Source organism: Megascapheus bottae, chromosome 1 (assembly GCF_031878675.1).
Source record: "Megascapheus bottae isolate mThoBot1 chromosome 1, mThoBot2.hap1, whole genome shotgun sequence".
Taxonomy (NCBI): Eukaryota; Metazoa; Chordata; class Mammalia; order Rodentia; family Geomyidae; genus Megascapheus; species Megascapheus bottae.
The window spans coordinates 59,347,323-59,366,318 of record NC_143509.1 but is presented as its reverse complement, the minus strand read 5'-3'; the positions used below and the strand labels follow the sequence as shown (position 1 = coordinate 59,366,318).

The window sequence follows — 18,996 nt, the reverse complement described above, 5'->3', positions numbered from 1 at the left end:
CCCACAGGAAATGAAATCAGTCTTTAAAAGCGGTATCTCCACTGCCACATCTACTGAGCAGTACTCACACCATCTGAGATCTGGAATCAACTCCCGTATCTGTTGATGGATGAGTAGATTAAAACACGTGGCACAGGGTGATCTTATAAAGCCATAAAAATAGTGACCTCTGTCAAGTCTGGGAATCATGATAATACTGGAATATATTATATTAAATGAAGTAAGGTAAATACAGAGAAAGACTCGCCTGCTCTCCTTTATGGAGCTGAAAAAATGATTTGTTTCTTTGGAAAAGTAAGTAGAATACTGCTTGCTAAAGATCAGGAAAGGAAATGAAGAGGAGAATTAGACACTAGATAATGGGGACCATGGTATGTTTAGACAGGAAGAAAGATTTCCAGAGTTTCAAAGGTCAACAGGGCAATTACAATCTGCAATAATTTATGATGTCTCTTTAAAATAACTAGAAGAGTCCACATGCTCTTTTATGTGTGTTTGAACACATGGAAGTGGTATTCGATTTGATCATTTTAGACTGCTTATATGTATGGCATTACTGTACTCTATCCCTTAAAAATGCAAGTGGTATAGACCAATAAAGATATTAGTTTCAAAAGACCAATTCGATGCGTACTTTTAATCAAATACAGTTGTATTTGCTTCAAAGAAAGGTGTTAAGCCTATGATATCCAAGCAGAAGAGGGTTGGAATGATGATCTCTTGTACTCAGTGAAAGTAAAATACATCTTCAGGTTTTGGAATTTTTAGTCCTGACCCGCAAAAGGACAAGGAGAACACGCTCTGAGTAAGACGAGACCAAGAAAGGTGAGGTCCCACACCCAGGGCGGCCCACACCCAGCCCTCCCTCGCAGGAGGACAGACAGACACATCAGGGAGGTCCGTCATGGCAGGAAGTCATTTATTGGGCAAACACTATGGGTAGGTATATGATGCAGGAGCCTATCAGCATAGAGGTGGGCATGGCAGGGGGAGGTAGGTGCTGTCTGAGAAGGCGGCGGGGCCAATCCCAGAGTTAGAGGCAGCTTCACTGTACATCACAAACCACAGCCAAGCCTTCCAACCAGGTGACAGGCAGGTTGGACCTCAAGACCACGAAATGAGCCCATTTCCCTGATGTGACGTGCCCCACATTCAGTCAGGCTTTTGCAAGAAAAAAATAATAATAAAAGAAAGAAAGAAAAGAAAAAAAAGGAAAATTCAGCATTTGTACTGAAAAACCATAGGAAGCACTCTGTTCTCAGCATGGGAATAAACAATGAATGTGGTGTGTCTCCACAAAGGGGACATGATACTATCAGACTCAGAAGAGCACATGCACTGAAGCCACTCTCTTTGCGTAGAAGAAGGAAGAGGTGAATCAGAGTCCCTCTCAGTCACACTCAAAATCAGGTCTTCTTAATTCAAAGAAAAGCAGAGGATACTTCCTCTCCTCCCTCAACCCAGCAATCTTGGAAAATAACAACCACAATTCATCATAACTCGAGGACTGGCTCAAGAATAGCCACAAGAAATAGATAAACAATAAGCATGCAAGCATTACAGTTTATGACCTGGAGGAAGAGAGCTCATCTGCTATCTTCATGTGACCATAAATGGAAGTTGGCCTTTGTGCTTTCAGGGACTGAGTCACCAGACCCAAGAGGTCAGAAGGCAGTTACTCTCACCCAGATCAGAGGTGGCAGCTGGCATCAGCTCCCAAGTACACTCTGTCCCCTTTCCAATGTTTAGCAGGCCGCAATGTTTAGAGCTCTGAGTTGACTGCCTAGCCCGGTTCAGTCCATGTAGTGTCTTGTCACCTGCAGCTTTATACTAGGAGTCCCTTGTTTGGAATGTACAGTGTATGGTGTACTTCACAAGGGCTAGGGACATGCCTCTGTCTCTCAAGTTTCAGTTGGAATCAGGGTCTGATATTTCCATATTTTATAGAACTGCAGGAGGGGTGGGCAGACGCTCAGGTTCTGGCAGACAGAGAGCTCTACCCAGTCTCATCCCTAAATGCAAAGTGGATTGGGTGGGGGCGGGGCTCCCATGCATCCATCACACATCACCTGGAGTAGGAGAACCAGGCTGGATGGATGGCTCAGAAAGAGGCAGCAACTGCATCAGCAATCTAAACCAACATTGCTCCCCTTCCTGAGTCACTGTTCTTGATGAAGAACTCAGAGCTCTACTATGTAATTAAGAGAGTCCAACCACCCTGCAAATGGAAGAAACCCAAGTCATTCTCTCTGGAACATAGAAGATTGGAGAGCTGAAGATGGAGAAAGCTCAGAAAGACCTCCAAGCATTCCTACTTGCCTGCACACAGGGCAGAAGACAACTTTCATGCTTTTTTCTCACCAACTCAACTATGTAGCAAAATTATATATATATATATATATGTATATATATATATATATTTGAAACCATTATTTTAAGTGGACCATTCCAACTATGTTTTCTGTAAATCCTTTATTTTATCAGCACACAATCTCTATTTCTTCTTAAATGAGAATTATTCTAACGTTTCTCAAAGTAAGGTATATTGTAAATATATTTGAAAACTCTCTTCTATCAGTCAAATTCATGAAAGATCCCTTCCATTCTTTCTGGCTAACCAAGAACTTTTAAATCTAAATAGGTATTCAGTTTTGCTAATTTTTTTTTCTGAGCACTAATTGATTTCCTCATTTCATCCTATGAGAGGGAGCTCAACTCTGTGAGCTCTTATTTGGGAGAAACACTTTCATAGCAAAATGCATACTTAAGAAATTACAAGCAACTTTTAAAAAAATATATGGATGTGTGTGGGACGTCACATTAGGGAAATGGGTTCATTTCCTGGTTTTGGGACCCAACCTGTCCGTCACTTGGTTGGAAGCCTTGGCTGTGGTTTGCGATGTAGAGTAAGGCTGTCCCTGGGATTGTCCCTGAACTCTTCCGCCATCTCCACAGCACCTACCTCCCCCTGCCCTGCCCACCTTTATGCTGATAGGCTCCTGCATCCTTTACTAGCTAATTGTACTTTCCCAATAAACAATTGCCTGCCTTGACGGGTCTTCCTGCATGTCTGATTGTCCTCCCTCTGGCGAGGGAGGGCTGGGTGCAGGTGGTCAGTCAGCCCTTTCCTTTCTTGGCCTTGTCTTGGTCAGAGCGTGTTCTCCTTGTCCCTCTTACGGGTCAGGAGGCAAGAAGGACTAAAAACTTTAACATTCTGGGACCTAATCGTGGGACACAAAAAGAACGCCCATCAGACGGGAACCGTCGGCAAGTTGAGACAAGTGGGTTACGAGGTAAGGGTCTCCCTGAAAAGATCGGGCAAACTTACACCAGGAATGAGGACCCAGTGCTTAAAGCATTGACATTTATTCTTAGAAGCCAAGGTTCGGAGATCTCAGATCCCCAGGCTGAGAAGATCTGGGAGACCTTTAACATGTGCCGCTCCCGGGTTAGTGGTGGCCAATGTTTTCAATTGGGCCACATGGGACTGTGTAGAGCACCTGGTGAGAAGGAGGGAGATTAATTTGGGGGAGGATCTTCCCCTTCCCCTAGGGGACTACCCGACTGTGTCTGCCCTCAAGGCCTGCTTCTATGCTGACTCAGTTAAGGAGACATCTAGGGACAGCAGAGATGCCCCCAAGACAGCCTCAAAGGGCGACCCAGTTGGGGAAACCTTTACTGAGGAGCACTTAGGGTCATGGTGAGTTGGCCCTCCCACTGATCAGGAGGAGTGTTTCAAGCCTGCCCCTAAGGAGGGATTGCTGGTCCCCTTTGATCCTGAGGTCGGGCCCCTGGGCCCTACACCACGTGCTCCTGCCCCAGAATTTGCGACCTCCGCCATTTTACTATCCCTCTTCCCCCGAAAACTCTTCACCACCTCATGTTAAACCGGAAGAGGAGGCTAAGCCGCCATTTTACAGTGGCGGCTCCTCCCCTACACCGGAAGAGGAGGGTAGCCTGCCATTTTACAGCGGCAGCTCCTCCCCTAAACTGGAAGGGCGGGTTAAGCTGCCATTTTATAAAATCAATGGTGACTCTTCCCCACCATGCTTGGCTTTCCTGGTAAATGCTAACCCTGGGGGAAATAGACCAGCCCTATGGTATTCCTGGGAGGCCCAAGATTTAAAAGAGCTTAAGAAAGCAGTCTCTGAGGATGAGCCTAATTCACCCTGGGCTGAGACCATCCTCCAAGGCCTGGCTCATCAGCAGTGCACCACCCTAGACTGGAAAAACGTAACTAAGGCTGTGCTTCCTGGCCCCCTGTATCTCAAATGGTGTGCCTTTTTTTTAATGAGGAGTGCCATGCCCAGGCTGAGAGGAACCAGGCTGCTAATCCCCCGGTCCCCGTGACTCATGGGATGCTATCAGGATCCAGTGATCACTTTTCCACAGGCCCCCAGCAGGCTGCTATCCCTGCCCCCTACCAAGAACAGGTGCGGGCTTTGGGATTAATTGCATGGAAAAAATTGGAAGAAGGTCCCTCAGTGCCTCCAATATCAGGAATTTCTCAGAAGGCTACCGAGGACCCTGCCACCTTTATAGAAAGAGTAGAATGGAGGGGCCGGGAGTTTGGCCTAGTGGTTAAAGTGCTTGCCTAGCATGCATGAAGACCCGGGTTCAATTCCTCGGTACCACATATAGAAAAAAAGCCAGAAGTGGTGCTGAGGCTCAAGTGGTAAAGCTCTAGCCTTGAGAAAGTCCAAGGACAGTGCTCAGGCCCTGAGCTCAAGCCCAGGACTGGCAAAAAAAAAAAAAGAAAAAGAAAAAGAAAGAGTAGAATCAAGCCTCTAAAGAAAGCTCCCTTCGGGGCCCCCCGAGATCAATTTGTCAAGATGCTGGTCAGGGAGGGGATTACCGCAGACCACAAACTGGCCTGTGCAGGAATGAAGGAGAGATCTATGGGGAGGTGGACAGTTGCCACTAGGGATGTGGGCTCTCAAGCCCACCAGTCACAGATGCTGGTTGCAGCCCTACAAGCCCAAGTGGCTTCACTTGCTGAGGTGCTTTCTACCCCCTTACCTCTTTAAATGGGGCTGCAAGAGGAGTTTGTTTTGGGGGTGGCCAGCAAGGCCACTTCAAAAGAGATTTCCCTAGGGGGCAGATACCTGATCCGCCCCCTAGGGGACATCTTTCAAACCAGACCAAAGGCCAAACTCCACCTAAAACACCCTGTCCCTGCTGCAGGAAGGGATTCCATTGGCAAAGAAGTTGTAAACTAAATTCAATATTGAGGGAAAGCCTTTAAACTAATGACGGGGCACCCTCCAGCCCTGTCACCCAAAGGAGGCATCTCTTCTAGAGATCTGCCTAGGGCTCACTGGACCATCCCAGTAATCCCAGGGATTACGCCAAAAATGGATATTTTCATAGTGATGGGAAGGGGGGAGAAGTTTCGCTGCCTGATTGACACTGGAGCAGATCAGACAGTACTGAGAAAGGAGGAGGTTCTCCCCCCCACCCCCAGTGGAAACTGATTCCCAGACCCCAGTTGTTAGGGGTGGGGGGTGATACCAAGTCTGAGAAGGCTAGGGACTGGCTCCCTTGGAAAGATGTGGATGGTAGCCAGGGGGAGGTGCACCCCCTAGTGGCATCTGGTCTAACAGCCAACCTACTGGGACAAGATAGTTTGAGAGAAGCAAAGGCATTCATCACCACAGACCATGAAAGGTTTTGTAATGATAACCTAGAGGATAGGGGGAACCCGCCTTTGGAGGCTACAAGGCAGAACACTCCTGCACCCAGTGTAAGGACTCACTCCCAATCCTAGAGGCCACTGTTCCTACCGCCACCCCCCCCCCATCCATTGGCTTCCAGGCCCTCCAGTTTGGGTGGAACAGTGGCTGCTTCCTTGATATAAATTACAAAAACTAAGAGAGATAATATCAGAACAGCTGACCCTAGGACATATCAAGCCCTCTCTAAGCCCTTGGAATAGTCCTGTGTTTGTCATACAGAAGTCCTCAGAAAATGGAGAATGTTACAGGACCTAAGAAAGATTAATGAGCAGATGGTTCATGTTGGTACCCCCTTGTGAGGGTTGCCTTAGAATCCTTCCATCCCTCGAGACTTGACCCTCATTGTGATTGATATTAAGAATTGCTTCTTTTCTATTCCTCTGGATTTCCAGGATTGTGAAAAATTCGCCTTCTCTATTCCCTCAATCAATTTCCAGGGGCCAGATGAAAGATATGAGTGGGTGGTGCTGCCCCAAGGCATGCCCAATAGCCCAGCCTTTTGTCAACATTATGTCTCACAAATTCTGCAATCCCTTTGGAGGAGATCAGACATAACTATATATGTATACATGGACGATATTATTATTGGGGCAACTGACAACGAGACATTAAGTTCTGCCTATAAGGAACTTCAGATTCTTTTACAGAAAGGAGGATTGCATATATCTAATGACAAGGTCCAGACCTTGCCTCCCTTTAAGATTCTGGGAACTGAACTTAGACTGGACGCTGCCTGTCCTCTCAAACCCCAATTATTCTACCAAGATGTAGGATCATCCTACATCTTGGTAGAATTACAGAAATTGTTAGGTGAGCTGAATTGGCTGAGACCTTGGCTTCACCTGTCTACAGAAGAACTCCTTCCGCTTTTTTACTCTCTAAAGGATAAGGCCCCTACAGATTATTACTATGACCTCATTACATCAATCAATATTTAATAAGATTCAGATACCCTTAAATGTGGCACAATTGGCTCGTTATAATTCCCAATGCCCCCTCTGTCTTTGGATTCTCCCTGGCTCTAACCTATTTTTTGCAGCAATTACTCAGCTAGGCTAGCCTCTTCAATGGATACATGTGTTGATAGGAGGGGCTCCTAGAGTTTATTCACAACTTGACCAGTTGGGTAGAGATGTTTCCCTGAGGCATTATGGTCGCGATCCAGATGTGCTGGTAATCCCCTACTGGTTGTCAGACTTCGAGTGGGTCAGAAGAAACTATGGTCGGGTTGCCACTGCCTTGGAAGGTTTCATGGGTAAGTTGGATTGCCATTATGGTACTTCAAGATGGGTGTCGTCATTTTCAAGGTTACAATGGACGCTCCCCCATACTATTTTCCACCAGGTCCCTCCCTGGAGCAGCAAATATATTCACAGATGGGAGAAAGGCGGGATCTGCCATAGTGATATGCCCTGCCTCCCTACTTACCAAAGAAAGGAAAGGTACCCACTATTTTGAGCCAGTCACAGGATCTGCACAGTTGAAGGAGCTATATGCAGTTGCCTTGGCCTTAATCCATGGATCAATGAACTTGTTTTCTGATAGCCTATATGTAGTCAATTTGCTACCAACGTTAGTGTCAGCCTATATAAAACTGGACAGAAGCCCAGTTACTCCCTTAATAATTCAAGTCATATCTCTGTTAAACAAATGAGCTAATCCCATTTTTTTTTACAGCATCTAAGGGGACACCAGGATTTGCCTGGGAGGCTGACATGAGGAAACCAAATGGCTGAGCAATTGGCATCCAATGGGATTATTACAGCTACTGCTCAGCTCACCAGGACTTTCAATTAGTTCAAGGGTTACATGAACTAACTCACTTAAATTGGAGAGGGTTGCATCAGAGATTCCCCCCGGTCCCTATAAAGGACTTAAAAAAGAACGTGAGAACATGTAAATCGTGTATGCCATTTCTACAAGTCCTACCTCTACAATCCCCTGGGGTCAATCCCCGGGGCCTTAAAGCTAATGTTATCTGGGAGACTGATGTAACCCATTATGCACCCTTTGGGAAATTAAAATACATATTTATGGCTATAGATACTTATTCACATGCTTGTTAGGCTACTGCGCATTCCGGAGAAAGAGCCTGACACGCAGAAAGCAATTTTTTTTACAATGTTTTGCAATCTTGGGTTTACCCCTACAGGTTAAAATGGATAATGTGCCTTGTTTTATGAGTAAATCATTACAAGACTATTTTCAGACTTGGAATATTAGACATACCACTGGATATCATATAATCCCAGGGGACAAGCTATAATTGAGAGACATAATAAGACCTTAGAAAATCAACTAATAAAACCAAAAGGGGGAGGCAACCCCCATGATCAATTGAGGACAGCCATGCTTACACTAAATATTGTAAATTTTTCCAAGGATCAGCCTCTGACTGCCTTTCAGAGACATTGGTCCAATCAGACACCTTATTTAAAGATTGAAGTACGTTGGAGAGATCCTCTTCCTGGATCATGGAGAGGCCCTGATCCTCTCATTAGTGTGGGGAGAGGATTTGGATATGTCTTCCCAGTGGGAGAACCAAACCCAATTTGGGTACCGGCTAGAGATTTAAAATATTGTCGGCAAACTAAAAAGTAATTACCCAAGAGCACCCCCTCTTGAGGTATGATTTTCCTTCTCCCTCTCGTTCACAGGATGAGGAGAGCATACTGGATGCTCTGCCTAGCTGTGATTGGATCCTTCAGTCGCCTTCCTTCTCCTCATCCTGGGCATCATTAGCCACGCTGCCCACAAAGACCTACAATCTCAAATTGATTCCCTGGCAGCAGTGGTCCTCCAAAAGTGCTGAGGCCTTGTTCTGCTTTAAAAGACTATAGGAGGTTCTCAACTGCCACCAAAATGAACTTGATGCAAACTATCTATGGACTGGACTAAATGGTTGGCTTCCTTACCTTCTCCCCTTTGTGGGTGGGCCCCTTGGTTACAGTGGTTTTTGTATATACATTCAGACCTCGTATAATCAATAAGCTCCTTCAGTTTCTTAGAGATCAGGATCAGGTTAAAGCTGTTCAGCTAATGGTACTCTGGCAACAATATGCTGTGCTATGAGATGGCAGACTGGGGACACTATGAGGTTGGCCCTGGCCCTTTCCAGGATGTGCAGGTGTAAACAGAAGGGTTTCCTTTAATGACGTTGGCCATCCCCACTATTTCAAATCTCCATTTGGGTCTGCCAACCCTACAGGTAAATTGCTTGAAGCACTAGAGTGGTAGTCAGTGACAGGTAAGATCCCCAAGGGGAAGAACCTAAGACAGGCACACTTCTCGTGTAAGGCAAACACCTGCTTAATAAAACAAAAAGGGAGGAGATGTGGGGCACGTCACATCAGGGAAGTGGACTCATTTCCTGGTTTTGGGACCCAACCTGCCCGTCACCTGATTGGAAGGCATGGCTGTGGTCTGTGATGTAAAGTAAGGCCTCCTCTGGGATTGTCCCCGAACTCTTCTGCCCTCTTGGACAGCACCTACTTCCCCTGTCCTGCCCACCTTTATGCTGATAGGCTCCTGCATCCTATACTAGCTAATTGTACTTTCCCAATAAATGAGTTCCTGCTTTGACGGGTCTCCCTGGCGCTGTCTGATTGTCCTCCCTTTGGCGAGGGAGGGCTGGGTGTGGGTGGTCAGTAGGCCCTTTCCTTTCTCAGCCTTGTCTTGGTTGGGGCGTGTTGTCTCTATCCCTCTTGCAGGTCGGGAGGGACGAAGGACTAAAAACTCCAACATGGATGAACAATCCCTAGAAGGAAAGCAACTGACTCTGGAAAGAGTGTAACTGCTTGGAACTCTGACCTTGAATATTATGTTTTATTTTTACTATCTTTACATGGCTATACAAAGGAGATATCATTTAACAAAGCAAAGCAATTTTGTTCAGTGCTACCCCCTTCACCATTCTCACCCTTAAAGATTATCTTAACAAGTTCACAGTGGTGGTACATATAGAAAAATTCCAGCACTTGGAAGGCTGAAGCAGGAAGATTATGAGTTCAAGGTAAACCTGGAACATAGTAAGACCCTCTCTCCAAAAAAAAAAAAAAGTCAAGAAAACTCCTGGAAGGGTAGTCTGCCCCTGATCTCTTTGGACCTAGTTGTTGTCTCTGAAGCCTTAAGCTCTCCTCAGTGATGGAGGATTTCCCTTTTGTCTTTATGAGGGAAAGGGAGGAGGAAGAGGGGAAATATCTTTGGTTTAGTGAAGCAGCAAGAAAATATAGTTTCACATAACTAGTCTGCAGTTGGTGAGCTAGACTGAGGTTCAACTCTACTTAGATGTGTACTCCAAGGTATGGTCCACTTGGTACTGACCCTACTCCTGCCAAAGGCCAAGACAAATCCTTTGGAAGAAAAGAGTCTCAACTCAGGGATTCACAGCAAGAAGGTTCCAGGAAATGAGTTCACAGTATGAAATAAAAGTGACTAAAAGTAGGCAGACGACAAAAGTATCTAGAATATCTAAGTTTTGGTAAGCAATCCTCCCTACAATAGTGAAGTGTGCAACCCACAGCACAGTTTGCATCGACCCTCGCTGTTCACTGTGGTGACTGTTGTTCAACAGTGTTCTATAGGCCAAGAGAATGCACTAAGCACAATTCTCTTCAGTTAAGTAAGAGATGAGGAGGAAACACACTCTCATTATATTTAGATAATATGATTGCCTTCCTGCAAAGTTCTAAAGAATATAATTGTTAAGAGAATTCAACGGATAAAATACCATATTAAATTGTTTTCCTACTTACTAAGAGAAAAATCAGTAGGAAAAGGCAAAAGCTCCAGTGGAGATTGGCTAAGGAGGAAAGAATAGATACAAAGGAAAAGAATGCTCATGTGTGTAAGTGGGAGTTTCTATGATAAATACTAGATGATATTTAAAATAAGTAGGGAAAACATGAACTTTACATAAATGACACTGAAATAATTTATTCAAATAAGTTGCATGAGGGTGAACAATCTGTTTTTCCAGTATCAAAGCTTGAACTTAGTGCCTCCAGCTTGCTTAACTGGCACTCTGCTACTCTACCAAAATTTTCAGGCAAGCTTTTAGCTGCTTAATTGGAAATAAAATCTCATGGACATTCTTGCTCAGGCTAGCTTTGAGCATCCAGTCTCTGGGTCTCAGCTTTCTGTTTAAGAAGAATTGAGCCAATACAGCTTGACTTGACTTCACACTTTTTCTTTTTTTTTACTCACTCCCACCTTTCCTTCTCTTTTCTTCCTTCCTCCCTTCCTCCCTTTCTTTCTTTCTTTCTTTCTTTCTTTCTTTCTTTCTTTCTTTCTTTCTTTCTTTCTCTCTCTCTCTCTCTCTCTCTCTCTCTCTCTCTTTCTTTCTTTCTTTCTTTCTTTCTTTCTTTCTTTCTTCCTGGTCTACACCATGGTCTTGAACTCAGGGCCTGAGCACTGTCCCTGAGCTTCCTTTGCTTAAGGCTAGCACTCTTAACACTTGAGCCACAGCTCCACTTCTTTTTCTGCTTGTGTGGTACTGGAGAAATGAACACAGGGTTTCATGTATGCTAGACAACACTACCACTGAGACACATTCCCAGCCAGTGACTCTTTTTCTCTTCTTTTTTTTTTGTTGAGATAAAGTATAGAGGGGTTAGATATATTCTTCAGGTTGTAGGTGCATTAGTTTCACTGTTTATGTCATTGGGGCTTGAGCTCTGAGCCTGGGCTCTGTTCCTGAGCTCTTCAGCATAAGGCTACCACCCTCTGCCTTGAGCCACAACCCCACTTTCTGTTTTGTTTGGTTTTGTTTTGGTAGTGATTAATTGGAGATGAGTCTCATGATTTATACTGCCCTGGCTGGCTTTGCAATCCTCACACCTCAGCCTCCTGAGTAACTAGGATTACAGGTATGAGCCACCATGCCCATTTGACTCTTTTTTTTAAGTGATGAAAACGTTGCAAGAAAGTTTGCCAACATATGCCGGTTCCTCTTACATAGAGCTCCCCTATGACCCAGGTATTCCACTGCATAGCATTTACCCAATCGCCCAGACACAAGGACATTCTAAAGCCACTAGCACAACGATGTTCATTACAACACTATTTACCATAGCAAAGATATGGAATCAACCCAGATGCCCCTCAGTAGATGACTGGATCAGCAAGATGTGGTATTTATACATAATGGAATTCTATGTTGCCATCAGAAAGAACGACATCCGTCCATTTGTAAGGAAATGGAAAATCTTGGAAAAAATCATATTAAGTGAAGTAAGCCAGACCCAAAGGAACATAGGCTCAATGGTTTCCCTCATTTGTCATAATAAGTACAAACCTTAGACTCTCCCAGCAGGGGATTATAAAATGCAACACCTCTATATATCTAACTAAAAACCTAGATACATAAGGCCACCATATAGGATGAGGCTAAATGAAAGGACCTGCAGGATATGGAAACAAGAGAAATATAATGTATTATTGTTGTTCTTAATGTACTATGATATTTCTCATCTCTTTTGTTGTCAATTGGTTATTCTCATATTGTTACAGTATCTTACCTTGTTAGCTGGTATATTGTATATACATTTATGTGTTGATTTGAAATAGTAAAGGGAAGGGGGGAAAACAAGATGAGAGAAGGGGTGGGGGACGGAAATGAGGACAAAAGCATGAGAAGGGGTATCAATGTGTGTGAAGTAATGCACCTTCTATCTGATGAATGTAACTGTAACCCTTCTATTAATTACAATAAATAAATGAAAAAAGAAATACCTTCCTTATCTTAGAAGCTGAGAGAGCTCTGTGAAATAAGCTCCAAAGACTAAAATAAATAAAAATGGAAAACAACTTTACTGACTGGAAATTACCACCAGAACAATAGTAGTAAGAATTACATTGACAAAAATATTCTATAATGAACGTTAACATCAACATATGTACCATAGGATTAACACATTAAGAATAGGTAATGAAATGCTGGAGGTATAGCTCAGGAATAGAGTGAGGGGTGGGTACTATCAAGTGTGAATGAGGCTCTGGGTTCAACGCTCACTACCATAAAATCAATCAAACAACATCAATCAGTCAATAACTCCTACAAATAAGTAAAATAATGCAATAAAAAAATTAACTAATCGGGGCCGGGAGTTTGGCCTAGTGGTAGAGTGCTTTCCTAGCATGCATGAAGACCCAGGTTCAATTCCTTGGTACCACATACATAGAAAAAAGCTGAGGATCAAGTGGTAGAAAAATCCAAGGACAGTGCTCATGCCCTGAGCTCAAGCCCAGGACTGGAAAACAAAACAAAACAAAACAGCAACAACAAAAACAAAAAAATTAACTAAGAACATAGGTGGGACACTTAAGTCCCACCTACTCAGTTGGCTGAGTTCTGAGGATCAAGGCTCAAAGCCAGCCAGGGCACAAAAGAATCTGAGACTCTTACCTTCAATTAACCTCTTAGAAAACGGGAAGTGGGGCTTGGCTTAAGGTAGGGTGGTAGTCTTGAGCTAAAGAACACAGGATAGCACCCAGGCCCAGATCCATCTCCATGACACACACACACACACACACACACACACACACAAAGGTGGCTCATGTATGCAATTTCAGTTACTTGAGAGGTTGAGATTCAGGGATTTTGGTTCAGGCCATATGGTAAGGAACATTTGTGTGACTTATCTCCAATTAAATACCCTTGAAACCCTGGAGGAAGTGGAGCTGCAGCCCAAGTGGTAGAGCCCTGGCCTAGAACAAAGAAATGCTCAGAGGCAGCACCCAGGCCCTTAGTTCAAGTCCCAGGAAAAAGAAGAAGGAGGAGGAGGAGGAGGAGGAGGAGGAGGAGAACGAGAAGGAGAAGAACAGGAAGAGGAGGAAGAGGAAGAGGAAGAAGAAGAAAAAGGAGAAGAGGAGGAGGAGGAGGAGGAGGAGGAGAGGAAAGAATGTTCAACCTCAATTACAATTATAATATCACAGGCATAACTGGCCTGTGATATTATATCTGGCTAATTTTGGGTTTAGACTATGATAGGCATATAAATATTTATATTATGCCAATTTTAGGGCTTGAACTCAGGGCCTAAACACTGTTCTTGGGCTTTCTCAAGACTAGAGAGGTCTACCACTTGAGCCACAGAGCTACTTACAGCTTTTTCTTTGTATGTGTTACCAAGAAATCAAATCTTCATGCATCCTAGGCAAGCACTCTACCACTAGGTAGACTACCAGGCTCCATAAATAAAATATTTTCAGTACTTACATGTCCAGAAAAGCCCATATTTTCTATTAGTCAATGAATTAAGTAAGCTGTATTTACTGAGGTCTGGCTAAGAATTCTTGAGAGTCATCAGAGTGGAGATAAGCTATAACCCACTAGCCCCACAGCAGCAGTGCCACACAGCCACCCTACAGACACAGCAGACTTTCATATGACTCATGAAGGCCTTAAAAATATCTTCTGACCTGCCCAAGACTAATAAAGGTCTTAGGTCAGTGCCTCTGGCTCTCACCTTGGACAGGAGGGGTTTCCTGGATGGGGCAGGGGAGGGGGAGAAGGCCTGGGGACACTGAACATTTCAGGGCAGAGCCAGTCCTGCCGGATCAAGTGACCCCCATACAAGCAAAAAAAAAATCTGGAGTCCAAAACCGATACAACCACAATTCTGAGCTTGGGTAGGAAGGGATTGGGAGAGGGAATTCTCCAATGAGGGGCACAGCCTGGTCTGCTGCTGTCCTAAGAACAGAAGCAGCTAACTCTCACCCAAATAAGCCCACAGGACCAAGGTAAGTTATCCTGGCTCCCATAGGCCAGACCAGTATGATTTTCCATGTCAGGGAGAGGGCTGGCCAGACAGATGAGTCACAATAACTCACTCCTGCACCTACTGCCTGGATTCCTCTGGCAGGGAGAGGCCAAGGAAGCAGGGCCATGGGCTCAGTACTCAGTGAGGGTCTTCATTCTTTTTTTCAGCTGAGCCATGAGGAGAGTCCCACCTTCCCAGCCCACAATTGCCAACCTCCTGTGTGAGGCAAGCTCCAGCTCCCATGGAGCTCCTGCAGGAGCTGGAGGACAGTGCCCCAGAAAAACAAGGAAAGAAAGGCCTTACCTGCTAGGGTGCCGCTGCTTTGTTCCCACTACTCCTTTGGATGCCACTTTGAACAACTGGGAGGCAAAGGCTCAACCACAGACCCAGTACAGCCACCGAGGCTGTCCTGTGAGGTGGACCCAGCTGGTCTCACATTTGGTAGGAGGGAAGACTGGGCTGGCAGGACAGGCCTGGGCTCCGCTGAGGAAAGGACAAAGTTTCCTTCTCCTGTGTGGCCTCAGCTAGGGCATCTCCGGATATGAGCTAGGCTTGTCTCTCACCTGCATTGCAGCCCAGGTCCAATGTAGGCTCTAACTGGCTCCATTTGACACTCCTAAGTCCCAAGTCCAGCACAGGAACTAGCAAACCAACAGATTACCGTATTTACTCTCATTACATTACCCTCCCTTTTCCCCCTTCTGTCCAACACTGTACTGGAGGAGCAGGATACTCTCCACTCTGCCCAAGGAATTCTGGACACACTGTGTGTCTGAAGATCTCTGTGGACCGGCACTTGGAAGCAAATATCCTTTCTTTTGGTCAGTCCTGGTTCTTGAACTCTGAGCCTGAGTACCATCCCTGGGCTTTTGTGCTGAAGGCTAGCAGTCTACCACTTGAGTCACAGCTTCAGTTCCAGCTGTTTTGTGGTTAATTGGAGATAGGAGTCTCCTGGAGTTTTCTGCCCAGGCTGCCTCAGATCCCAGCCTCCTGGGTTACTATTATTGCAGCAAACCACTGTTACCTGGCTACAAATTCCCTGAAGACTTCTTCCTGGGTCTAGGCCATCTTCCTGCCTGGTGTTATTTCAGGGAAAATCAAGCCATGTTCTGAATTATGACAGTGTCCACCACTGGGATGTTGATGTGAGAGGAAGGGAAACAGAGGCAGGACAGTAGGGGACAGAGGTCAGACAAATGAGTTGCCTGCTCTCCAGTGTCAAGACACAAGCTGACCAGGAACAAAGCGATTGGACTCATGGGCACCTTCTGAAGTTCTTTCCTCTTACACATTCTACCAGGGCTGGCAAGCGTTGCCATAAACCCTAATGCCCAGGAGGTTGCCTCGGGCAGGAAGGATCTAGAACAAGTGAATGCTGACATTGCTTCTCAGTGAGAGCCCATATCTTTTGCAATGGGTAGAGGACAGCCTGGTCGATGCCCTAGGTGGACGTCCCTCAGAGAAGCTCCAGATCCACAGCCACAGACCAAGGGTGGGGAGAGGCTGAAAGGGGTTAAGAATCCACCCAGGATGTTCATTTACAAGACAGATAGTAGCCAGGCAGGTCTGTACCCAGGCCAACATGGGCAACATCCTAGCTCAGGAAAAGCAGCTTGGGTCATGGAATAAACACATAGCTTATATCATCTCTCTGATCTCTTCTGGCTCAGGAGGGCTGGCCTTTCCTCTCTAATATATAAAACATGGTGAATTATTGACAGTACAAATAGGGAGTGAAGGGCAACTGATGCCTCCACTAAAGCGAAGGAACTCGTTGAAGTCAGATCTCTAAAGAGACCATCTAGATCTTTTTCTTCCTATGTTGAGGTTTCATAGGTTGCAGGACTGCCAGGCTTAGCTAGTAGATAATTACAGAATCTATTTTAAGCATGGATGCCTCAGGAGAAGAACAAAAACATCCACATATTAAACAACAGCTTACTGATACCCCCAGATGGGGCCTGAAGTAATCCACACACATGTGCACAGCAGGAGAAATTGCACCTGACCCACCATTTCTACTGGCAAGAATAAGCAGAGTAAAGCAGATCTGAAAAGCAGGCGTACTTTCCTGGCTTTGGAGTCATCAAGTATTTTCTCTTCCTCCAGATAGTATTTGCATTTAAAAATATGAAGATAGATGTATGTACTGTTCTGTACCAGTGACTCAAGCCTCTCATCCTTGGTATTCAGGAGGTAGAGATAGAGGGGGGGCTGGGGTTGTAGTTTATGGTCACTTGGGGCATAAATGTTCAGGTGAATCCATCTCAACCAATGGCTGGCATAGGAACTGATGCTTGTCATGTACAGTGACTTAGGGACTCACAAATAAAAGGATAGCAACCTGGATGGCCTGGGTACCAAAGCATGACTATACCTCAAGAATAATCAGCATGGGGGCCCAGAGTTTGGCATAGTGGTAATAAAATCCTTGCATAGTATGCACATAGACCCAGGTTCGATTCTTTAGTACCACATACATAGAAAAAAACCTGAAATCGTGCTCAAGTGATAGAGCTCTAGCCTTGAGAAAATCCAAGAACGGTGCTCAGACCTTGAGTCAAGCCCAAGATTGACAAATAATAATAATAATAATAATAATAATAATCAGCATTGTGGGAACTTGTTTCTCACTGCTATTATCCTTGTTACTCAGAAAGCTGAGATCTGAGGATCACAGTTTGAAGCCGCCTGGGCAGGAAAGTTCGTGAAAGTGTTTTGTTTTTTCCCAGTCCTGAGGCTTGAACTCAGGCCTAAGGTTCTATGTCTGTGTCTCTTTTGCCCAAAGCTATTGCCCTTGTACTTGAGCCACAATGCTACTTCTGGTCTTTTCAGGGTAGTTTATTGGAGATGAAAAAGGTGTCTCACAAATGGGCTGGCAATTTGGCTTAGTCATTCAGTTCTTTCCTAGCATTCATGATGCCCTGGGTTTGATTTCTTAGTACCTCATAAACAGAACAATGCAGAAGTGGCACTGTGGCTCAAGTGGCTAGACTAGAGTAAAAGAAGCTGAAGGTCAGTACCCCAGGAACTGAGTTCAAGCTCCAAGATTGGCAAAAAAAAAAAAAAAGTCTCACATTCTTACCTCCCTGTGTTCGCTTCTAACCATAATCCTAAGATTCAGCCTCCTGAGTAGCTGGGATCCTATGCATCAGGCCTTGTGACTGTTATCTACAATTAAACACCAATAAGCTGGAAGTGGAACTGTGACTCAGGTCATAGAATGTTATCCTTTAGAGGATCTTAGCGTCAACACCAACGAAACAAAACAAAACCTCAAAAATAATAACAACAAACAACCCTTTAGGTTGGGAGTTTGGCTTAGCGGTGGAGTGCTTGCCGACCATGCACGAAGACTCTGGGTTGATTCCTCAGTACCACATACAATGAAAAAGCTGGAAGTGGTGCTGTGGACCAAATGGTAGAGCTCTAACATTGAGAAAGCCCAAGGAAGTGCTCAGGCCCTGAGTTGAAGCCCTAGGACTGGGGTAAAACAGAGCAATAAAAAACAAAACCTGAGGTGCGTGCGTGCGCGCGCGCGCGTGCGCGAGGGGGCGGGCGGGGAAGGCTCGCCGGCGACATCCCCAAGCCCAGCGACATCCCCAGGCCCGGCCTGCGCCATCCCCGCCCCGGCCCCCCCCAGGCCGGCCAGACCCAGCCACGATCAAGGCGATCCTCATCTTCAACCACCACAGCAAGCCATGGCTCTCCAAGTTCTACCAGCCCTACAGTGAAGACACACAGCAGCAGATCATCAGGATCATCGTCCAAGAGAGACGAGAATGTCTGCAACTTCCTGGAAGGAGGCCTTTGGTAATCAGTCTTAAGCTGTGTCACTTTGTGGGGCCTGTAGAGTTTACACCCCGTTAATTGGAGGCTCTGACAACAAGCTGATATACAGACACTATGCAACGCTGTATTTTGTCTTCTGTGTGGATTCCTCAGAAAGCGAACTTGGCATTCTAGACCTCATTCAGGTGTTTGTGGAGACATTGGACAGGTGTTTTGAGAACGTCTGCGAGCTGGACTTGATATTCCATGTGGACAACATTCTTGCCGAAATGGTGATGGGGGGGGATGGTGCTGGAGACCAACATGAACGAGATTGTCACACAGATCGACATGCAGAACAAACTCGAGAAGTCAGAGGCTGGCTTGGCAGGTGCTCCAGATACGGCAGGTGCCGTATCTGCTGTAAAGAACATGAATCTTTCAGAGATCCCGAGAAACAGTAACATTGGTGACATCAGTATAAAAGTGCCAAACCTGCCCTCTTTTAAATAAAATATTAAAAAGACCACTCCCAGGTAAAACCCAGGGGAAAAGTCATCTAAGTTTACCATGCAGTTGTTTACCAAAAATAGAGGAGGTGAGTCTTAACTTTTGCTCTTGGATTTAAGTCAAGGTACTGTATAGAAGTTTTGTAAAATCAGTATGGAAGTTCATTGTTGGTTTTCTTGCTCAGTGATTTTAAAGAAACTGAATAGTTAGTGTGTGTG

At 45.2% G+C, this 18,996-nt stretch overlaps 1 pseudogene; it reads left to right on the top strand.

Moving 5' to 3' along the window:
* The first annotated feature begins 980 nt into the window (after positions 1-980).
* LOC150069286 (AP-3 complex subunit sigma-1-like) lies at positions 981-18,996 on the top strand (annotated as a pseudogene).